The 10,379-nt window shown below is 38.5% G+C and overlaps 1 long non-coding RNA gene across 1 annotated transcript; it reads right to left on the bottom strand.

Moving 5' to 3' along the window:
* Positions 1–2,856: 2,856 nt before the first annotated feature.
* LOC113925771 lies at positions 2,857–8,351 on the bottom strand. Its single transcript, XR_003521052.1, has 3 exons — positions 8,181–8,351; positions 7,024–7,366; positions 2,857–3,181 (listed from the first exon to the last, which is right to left on the bottom strand). It is a non-coding gene; the product is annotated as an uncharacterized LOC113925771 (long non-coding RNA).
* Between the last annotated feature and the right edge of the window lie 2,028 nt (positions 8,352–10,379).

Genomic DNA, 10,379 nt, shown 5'->3' with positions numbered 1-10,379 from the left:
TTATCTGTGGATGTCTGAGGCATACTTTATCACTACAGGAGACATTTTAAAGCTTGGATGGAAATTCAGTGGGCAGCCTTACATCTCAGGCTTTCAGTAAAGTAGTAATTCAGCTTCTGGGGGAAACCATATCTGATATAATACAAATCACTGATATCATACAATGTCACTCATCACACTGAATGCAAGGTTCTTTCTGATGTCAAACACACACATGAACACACCAAGATTTATCTGTCTGGCAAAACTGAATTTCAGTCTTTTACCAAGAATAATGTTTTGAGTGTAAAACAGAAAATAGTAAGAGGTAACAGGTATCAAGTCTAATAAAATTATCAAATTTCCTTCTTCTTCTATACATTCTCCCTTGGAGATCTCACATAATTTTTGCAGAATTCCTCATTTTGTTACTGTGGTGATAGGAATCAATTATTTCGTTGATTTTTTATTTGTTTGTTTGTTTTGCATTTGTTTTTTCTCCAACTTGGAGCCTTCTCCTAATTTCCTGGACTGCATATCCAGCTCCACCTGAATAATCTGTCAGTAACTCAAACTCACCATGCCTCAAATTAGACTCATTAATCTTTTTTCTGAAATAATCTATTTTCAAGTTTACCATCTACAAAAAATACATATTTTTTCACCCCCTTCCCACCCAGCCATTCCAGCATAAAACCTTTTTGTCTTTTCTTCTCATGTTTCTTGGACTATTAGATGTTATCTTCATGATCCCATTAAAAAAAAAAAAGCGCAACTCACAAACAAGCATAAACAAACTTGATATAAAAAAAAACAAAGATTTGAAGCTTTATTTATACATAGGCATATCATTTCATAAGCATGTTTAGAGTACTACTATCACCTAGGTAATTGCAAACTAGTTGCATGAACTTGGGAAAGTTCTACAACTTTTCTGTACTTCACTTTTGTGAGGAAAAAAAAAATATAGCCTCAAAGGGTTATTAGGAGGATCCAAGGAAATGATGTGCATGTGCTTGCTTTGCAAATCGTAAAGCAATTAAAGAAAAACAAAAAAAATTCAGCCATTTCTGTTCTATAGCCTCACTGATACCACCTTAGTTCAAACCTTGATCATTCCCTTCCTTCTAAAATTGCATTAAGATTTAACAAGTTTTCTGCCCAAGCTCTGGTGGCTTCCCATCCACCAAAATTAAGCATTCACTCACTCACTCACTTGCTCATTCACTTATCTAACATTTAATAAAGACTACAAAGAGCTCAACATGGCCTTGAAATACAGACATAACCTAAGCCTTATTATCTAAAAATGTTGTGATAGTACTTGCTATAGAGAGTTAGCCCATGTTTATGGGTACGTCTCCCCACACAGTGCCCGACATCATGTAGTGGGTGTTTGCTAACTGTTGGTTACTGTCCTTTTATTAGTGTTCATGGTTGAAGCCCGCATTTCCTGGCTTCCTGCCCCGTTTTCTCTCTAGATATGAAACACTGTCTTCTATACAAACATTTTTTTTTTTTCTGCCTAAACAGCTAAATCTCTACGATGCATGCTCATAGGTAGGAATGTATATTGTGTCCCCATGGATTTCAATAATGAATGAATAAACATTTAATGAATAAAACTTCCTCAATATTATATTGATGTGAAAATAAATCATTTTAAAGCTATTTAAAAGCCCTTAAGGCAGTAGGCTATCAGGATACAAAGAGGCACCTGGCATTCATATCAACACCCATAAAATAGAATAATAGCCCTTCCACCTTTTTTCTTTCTCAGGCACTTAAATTTTTCCAACTGCTCATTTGCATTTCCTTTGAATCCTCAAGTGGTTTCCAAAAATAGCTCTTTTATAGAAAGTAAATTAATCAACAGACATGCAGTTTTCACTGGAAGCAACATCACAAGGAACTCCAGCACTCATGAGCTCAGCAATGCAGTAACCTGTTTCTCTCTCTCTCCCTCCCTCTCTCCCCTGCTCCATCTCTTCCTCCCTTTCCCACTCCCTCTTCCCCCTTTCTCTTCCTCCCTTTCTCCCTCTCCCTTTCTCCCCCACCTCACACACACACACACACACACACACACACACACACACTCCTTTTTATGTTCTCCTGTCTATGCAACTACTGAAATTGGCTAAGACTATAGGTGAATCACTTTGCAACTGCATTACAAAGTTAGAATTTGATTCGATGATTCTTGCCCTCCTCTCATTTTAATAACTCACACCCACTTCTGTGGTTCTCCACAGTCATTTCTATAAATATGTGCCAGAATAACTAGAATACTGGTCATAATTTGTAATATAATTTGTAATTTGTTAATCTGCTCCATAGAACCCAATATATACCTCAGGTATAAGAATGAAACATATAAAATTGCTGAGAGCCTGTTCTGATGTAGAAAAACAGCAATTTCTATGACCTAACCTAAAAAAAAACACGTGCCATGATTTTAATTGCTTATTCCTTGTTTTTCTACCGCCAGGCTGAATGCCCTTTTACAGTACAGATTTTTCTTATTTTTTGGGGGGTAGGGGGCAGATGCAAGGCTACAAGCATGATGCTTGGCACCTAATACGTGCTCACAAGGGTCCATAGGTAGAAAATAACTCTTTTTTTAACACTTTTTTTAAAGATTTAATTTATTCATTTGAGACACACACAGAGAGAGAGAGAGAGAGCATGAGCAGGGAGAGAGGCAGAGGGAGAAGCAGGCTCCCCGTTGAGCCAGGAGCCCAATGTGGGGCTCGATCCCAGGACCCTGGGATCATGACCTGAGCCGAAGGCAGATGCTTAACCATCTGAGCCACCCAGGCACCCCGAAAATAACTCTTTTAGAGATTATTCATGAGCAGTAATGCTGGATGATGGACAGAACACTTTTCATGTAGATGAGGCAAGGACTGTCAGAAAAGATAACTGAATTGTTAATGAGACACATCTTATGTCAATGGACCAGCTTTAGAATCCAGGCTCTACTCATAAACTGGTTCTAAGGTCTAAGCAATTTCATCTAATCTCATCATCAAATCACACCAATTTAATGAGTAAAAGTTATAGTTAATTCTATTTTACAGATGCAAAATGGAGTCCAAGGCCATCTAGAAAATAAGTAGTGGCACTGGGTTTTGGTGATGCTTGTCCAGCTTCAAAGTCAGATGCTCTACCACTTCATCATGCTGTCCTTCCCAAGACCCACCTGGCAAAATAGAGATGAGAGTCCAGTAAGATGATAAATATTCAAATACTTTAAAAATTAACAATAGTCATCACTGGTTGTACACCTATGTCCATGCTCTGTATTAGACCTTTCATATATGTTATCTAATTCATTCCTTAAAGTAGATTTTGAAATTGGTATTATTTTTACCATTTAAAGAATAACGTGAGGTTCAGAAAGAAATAACAGCCTACTGTCACCAGGGGGGACATAACAGTCCTAAAATCCCAGTTAAAATCTTAATTACTTAAATGCAAATATAATAAAGTTAAAATCAATTTTAAAAACTTGAAATGAAACCTTCATATCATATTTATCTAAAGTATGTTTAATATGGAAGCCCACAGATAATGTACTCAAAGCGTGAGCCCACTATCCAGAGAGATGACTTTGTTTATACCTCAAATTTCCTCAACTATAATGTGGAAATAATAATAGCTCTGTAATTTTGAGAATAGGATATTGCACTTAAAAAGTTTTGTATATCATCTATTTGATATTCAGGAGAAGGTACTTTCTGACCTTTGTCATGATTCTTTTTGTTAGGGTTTCCCATCAGCTAGGAGGCATATTAACAAAGCTTCCTTAGTTGGAAGAACAATTATTTAGTTAAGTCCTTTGAGGAAACAAACATCTTTGGATGACACTGGGGATGAGGGCAAGACAATGTGTCTAACAGAGATATTGGACCCAATTTTATTTGGTTATAGAATGAAACTCTAAAATGAACTTGTTGAGGAGTATTTGAAAAATATGGAGTTTGAAGATTGAACTCAACTGCTTGGGAATTTGTGAATTTCCAAGTACCTGCCCTGAATTTCACTGCTAAAGACTTAAGGAGATTGTGGATAACGATGCACACTATGGGGACACCAACAGTGCATATAGGGGGTACAAATGGAAGGCACCAAAACATTTTCCTCAGTCCTTTCTCTGGCAGTATATAAGGGGACTTTATTTCTTCCTAGATCTCATAACTTAATCTCTGAGCTGTCTTGATGAATTATGGGTTCATGCTCTGTCTCAGTGCCCTTCATTCTTGTTTTTACAAAGGAACCTACTTTAATGTTCTCTCTTGGGTCATTTTTTCACCATTTATATTTAGGAAGCTTTGCACATCCAAGTGTTTGGATAAAACAATTCTCTGTATTTGGACAAGACTTTATTTTGTAGATCATGCAGAAGAGTGTTGATGGCAGCTCCCTACTGACTGCTCCTACTGTTCTTTGTGGCAGGTCCTAGGTCTTCCCTGGCCATCCTACTGTTACAGAACCTGGACTGGATCCCCTGACAGAAGAACCAAGCGACATCTGGAGATCTTGGAAGATAGGAGGTTTATTTAACACCAGCGGGCTCAGAGGAGAGTGATCTCCAAAGGTCTGAGCCCTGAGCACAAACAAAGGGGACAATTTATACACTTCTACTTCCTCATACTTGGCACTTTTGGTGCATGCGTGAAGCAGGGCAGGAAGAAGAATCCGGATTGTTGCGCAGGAAGCAGAGCAGGGAGAAGAACCTGGAAGAGCCCCGGGGCAAGGACTGGGACTCATTCGCTGGCTTGGTTAGCCATCTTAGGACACAGATTTTCCTTATCACTACAAACCCCTAGATATCCCTTTAGCCCTACATGTGCTTCCATTGATGCCGTACTCCCCTAGCTATGATATTCATTACAGTCTGTTCCAATAATCTGGATTAGTTCTCTAATTTCCCTAAATTACTATATATGCCAGAAGGTCAGCAGCATAACCTTCCTTGTCTACTACTGTGACTACTGTGTCTTTAGATCCTAGTGATGTACAAATGACACCATATTCCAACAAATAATAAATTTTGTGAGTAAATTAGTTCATGAATAAAATAAGTTGTTCACATATTTATCACCCTCAGAAGAATTTAACCTCCATAGATAGGACTCAGTACAGGTGGGTTTAGTAGTCCTAACAACCCTACCTTTAGGAAAGAAATCAGACTCATCAAGGTCAAACATTTTCCCAAGGTCATGGTCACACAATTATTGAAAGGAGAGGAGAAACCAAAACCTGAGCCTTCTGATTTGAATCCAGGGCTCTGCCTGCTATTCCAGACACTGCAGGGAGGCATGTTCATTACAACCACCTTTATATTTAACCTCCTTTCTAATTTAGGCTCATGTTTTCAGTACTGTACCTAATAATTTAGGTTGTATTCACTGCTGATATATATTTCTAAATATATGCAGTAAATTTAAATGAATAAGATGCCTTGCTGAGTGGAAAATCTGGATTATTATGTCCTGAAAGCAGATCAACACAACCATTATAGGCACATAAAAATAACCTTAGGGCTGTTAATATGAATAATATGTTTTACCGCCACTAAAGCAAGATTTAGACATTTAGCCTTTTCTCCCATAACAGGCTGTTCATTTTAGTACAGGAAGACTCTTAATAAAAAAGATTAATGAGGTAAATAGCGTTCTTTTTATATACACAGTTTTTTCCTCTTTCTGGAATTAGGTCTCTTCTGAAAACTCAACTGCTCTCTTTGTTATAAATTAAAGACTACTCTTTGGTCCGAAAGAACAAACAAACCAGGTGCATGCAAGCGGAGATTATCTCAAGTATTGATACTGTCAAAGACTTTCATTGGAAAACATTTCCTTAAAAATTAAATCTTCACGAGGTCTCTCTGCCTCTAAACAGTTTTTCAGCTGGTGAACATATCTAAAAATATATATGAATTGGGTTCAGCTAAAGAAATGAAGCAATAAAAATGAAGGGAGGTTAAAAAGTCTCCCCCTTTTATTTAAAATTCAAATAGAACATCTTTCATCTGAGTTGACACTCTCTGTGACAATGCAAATTCTGTGTTGAATGTGAGGCAGAACTCTTGATTGCCAGTAATTCCCTCCAATCTAGTTTCTCCTTAAACATTGATGCCTGAATCCTTTGGTTTAAGATTCCTTGCTTCCTATTAATAGACATATGATCTTGGGGAAGAGGCAATCAGTCCCAGACAAAAGGATATGTCTCTGTCCTCAGGCCACTCAGGGATACCCATATTAAGCACTGTTGGTAACTAGTCTTCAAACTGGTCCTCCATGAATCTTGTCTCCTGGTAATGCCCTACTTGCCTGCTATTGTATAGGACTGGATAACCTAGATAACCAATAAGTTATTGTGGAAATGATGGAGCATGACTTCTGAGGCTAGGACATAAAAAATATGGTGGCTTTTGTCTTTCAATCTAGGATCATTCTCACCAAGGAAAGTCAGTCTCTATGTCATGAGGACACTTAAACAGCACCATGGCTTCTGAGGCCTCCTGCCAACAGCCACATGAATGGGCCATCTTGGATAAGAATCCTGCAGCCCCAGTCAAGCCTCAGATAACTGGAGACCTGGACAACATCTTGACTGCAACCACATGAGAGACCCTGAATCAGAAATATTCAGGTAACCTTCTCTTGGATTTCTGATGCGGAGAAACCATGAAGTAATGTTTATCATTGAAGCCACTGAAGTTGGGGTAATAACAGAGCATTAGATAATTGACTGAAGCACTAATAAAACCATTTACATAGCACCTTTGTACACTAGATACATATTAAAGCATGCTCCCTTTTAAAAAGGGATATAATCATTATTATTACCCATTGTTGGCAAATCAGAAAATAGGCCAGAGAGGATCACTGAGTGAACTAGTGCCACATGGCTCATAAATGGTAGAGTCTAAAAAAAAAATTTATTTATTTCCCCACCACACCATGTTCAGAGGTTCAGTTTCAAAGTTCAGTTCAAACAGCTAATGCACAGAGAAACAAGGCAACCTGTCCAAACCTCCAGTTCCAATTCCTGTGTTCTTCCAGGTATCCTGCAGGAATGAGACAACAGCACTCTTGGACCCAGGTACTCCTTCTCCCAAGTGCCTGGAGTCCAACCTGGGGACAGACCAAATCCAGTGATTGGTCAATGTGAGGGAAGAGAGAGGATGTACAAAGGCACAGCTTCTTTGTCTCAATTGAAGACTATTCTGAAGGTCCAAACCAGTTCCAGAACTCTCCCCAGGCTGAGATAATGTCTTTGTTGTGATGTCATAGCACTTCAACTTCTTGTTCTTCTGATGCCCCTGCTTTCACTTCCTCAGTGTTGATGTTTATGAGACCACTCTTCAACAAGCTTCCTGCATACAAATTCCTATTTTAGACTCTATATCCCAGGTAGCATTCATAGTTCGTCTTACTTCTCAACTCATTTCAGTATTTTTAAAATGGCTGAGCTGGCCTAGGTGTTTAATGATTCTCACAGTGTCATCCCTGAATCAGCAGCACTAGCATAATCAGGAAAATTGGGAGAAATACATGTTCTCTGTCTCCACACCAGTTCTACTGAACCAGAATTTTGAGAAGTGGAAACCCAGAATGTGAACATGCCCTTCAGGGGAGTCCACTGTGTAAACACTGCATACATATATGACTATAAGAACTACTGCTTACATGTATTGAGTACTTACTATGATTTAAGCATGTAATGATAGTATATAACATATATGTTTCATTTGATTTCTTATAAGGTGGGTAAGTTTTACAGAGAGGGAAATGAATCACAAAGCTCATGCCTGTCAGATCTACTGATTCAACATAAACAATTTTTGTGTTGAATCACTCTTCTCTAGTGACTGTTTTTCTTCAAAACTAAAAACTTTAAGAATCTACTGATAATAATAAATGAGAATACTAATACATATTTACAATATATATATTATGTTGTTTCAGGTATGTGCCTATATATACAATTATACATAATTATAATAAGATCTGATAAGTATAATTATAATAAGATTTTATAATTATAATTTTATAATTATATTTATAATTATAATTAGACATGTATATAGTATTATATTAAACATTATGTTATTAGATATTAATGTTAGCCTAAATTTATAGATTTAAAAAAATAAAACCACTAGAGCACAGAAAGATTAAGTAACTTACCCAAGGTTGCACAGCCATATAAGAAAAGACACTGGGATTCAGACTTGTTTTAGAGACTCTTGAATATCACCACTGTGAAATACTGCCTCTCAAAATAACACATTGTTGACATTATCTTAAATATATGAACATATTTTAGCACCTTACTTGCTATCACTTCGGTGTGGTGGTATATCGTATCACGGCTACCAGGGTCAGCAGATTCAAGAATGGAATCTGGATAAGAAAGTACAACAATAACCACAGAGCTCCCAAAATTCTGAAGTCTTGTAACATAGTCCTATTGGACTGAGGCCCACATACTAAGTAAGTGTGAAGGTGGATACATAGATATCTTTGATCTTTTATTCTTGGCTGACCAAGTCTTTTTAAAATCCTCTTCATGGTTTGCTGCTCTTTCAGAGTAAGAAATAGAAGGTACTGTCGACCAAACTACCACAATGACAAGAATAACCACTAGGTTTCTCAGCTTCTTTTGCTGTGAGGGCACCCAGATGTGGCCTCCGTTTAGCCAATCAGGCAACTCATGCAAGAAATGGCTAAAGAGAGAGTAGCATGAAGAAAGTGGGCTGTGACTGGGAGGATGGCTCTTTCGGTCAAAGTGCCAGAAGGAGCAGCTGTGGTTAGAGCTGCTCATATCCTGTGTGGAGTGTGGTCAGCGGCAAAGAGCAGGTGATGATGACAGTGGTGTTTGCGCTTCCAACAGGGTGGGCTTCGTTCCCAGCTGTGTTTTTCCTGGCTTTGTTTTCCTTACTGGGTAACATATAGCACTGTTTCTCTGTCCATCCTGGGGGTTCTGTGAACTTCCTGGTGCCTTTAATAAATCCTCTTGGCTTAAACTAGCTAGAGTCATGTGTCATTTATCTATTGCTGCATAATAAACCACCCCCAAATTTAGTGACTTGAAACAACAATTATGTTGCTCTTTTTACAGTTCTGTGGCTCAGTAATTCAGACTGGGTTCAGATGGGCAGTCCTTCCACTGGACTTTCCTGGGGTTACTCCTGTGGCTGCTGCCATCCCATAACTTGACCCTAAGTGGATGATCCAAGGCAGCCTTACATGTGTCTGGCAGTTAGCTGGGGCTCTTGCCTGGAGTGTCCAGGCCAAAACTCAGAAGTCTCATACTACTGTTTTCCCCACTTCTGTTGAAAGCTGTTGATAAGATATAAAGGCAAATCTTGATTCTCATAGAGTCTGAGTAAGGAAAACATACTTTTAAAAGAATTATAACACAGTGAGACTGGATATGATAAAAGTAAACATTGAGGATGATGAGAGCATAAAAAGTACAGGATAGGATATGACAAAAACAAAAAAACCTTAAATGAATGGTGTGTCTATGTGTGGAGACACTTGGAAGGGGGTAATTAAAAACACCTGGGCTTTGCTGGAGTAAAAGTGATGATGTAGGAGCTGCAGGAGTTGGAGCTGGAAAAAAAGCAGAAGCAAGCTTAGGAGGGTCCTTCTGTGTCAGGCAAAGGAGTTGGGCTCTGGCTTAGAGGCAGTGGGTAGATGATGAGAAATTTTAATCAGTGGTGAAAGATGGTGACACATCTGCTTTAGGAAGATCACTCTGGAAACCATGAGAAAGGTAGATCTGAAAGCAGCAAGACCTTGCCTACCCTGAGGATAGCCCAAGGGCATCTTAGAGCCATTGACAATGTGTGTCTCTGGTTTCTCTTATATCAAATTTTCAACCTAAAACACTGTCCACTAGAATATCATTAAGCTACTCTCATGCACAGTTTAAGTAACTCGCAGTTGGAAATGCCTAGATATTTTAAGGTGGGTTATTTGATTTGCTTTTTTCTAGTCTACAAAAAAAACCAAAAAATAAATGGCTCCTAACCTACGCTTCCAGCACTCCCTCTACACAAACCAATCTCAATTTAAACTATTAGATCAAGCTGGCTTCTACTCAAAAGCTAATTTTGGATGGAAAGATGAATCTAAAATTCCTGACAATAGAGAGAAACATTTCTTGGTCAGCCTAGGAGCACTAGGTGGCTCAGTCGGTTGAGTGTCTGACACTTGGCTTCAGCTCAGATCATGATCTCAGGGCGGTGAGATCAAGCCCTGTGTCAGGCTCTGCGCTCAGCAGGGAGTCTGCTAGAGATTCTCTTCCTCTCCCTCTGTCCCTCCTCTGTTCGCTCACTCTCTCTCTTTCTCTCTCAAATAATAAATACATAAGTCTTT

Source organism: Zalophus californianus, chromosome 2 (genome assembly GCF_009762305.2).
Source record: "Zalophus californianus isolate mZalCal1 chromosome 2, mZalCal1.pri.v2, whole genome shotgun sequence".
Taxonomy (NCBI): Eukaryota; Metazoa; Chordata; class Mammalia; order Carnivora; family Otariidae; genus Zalophus; species Zalophus californianus.
Note: the sequence above shows the minus strand (reverse complement) of the source record. Positions and strands in the feature narration are given on the sequence as shown.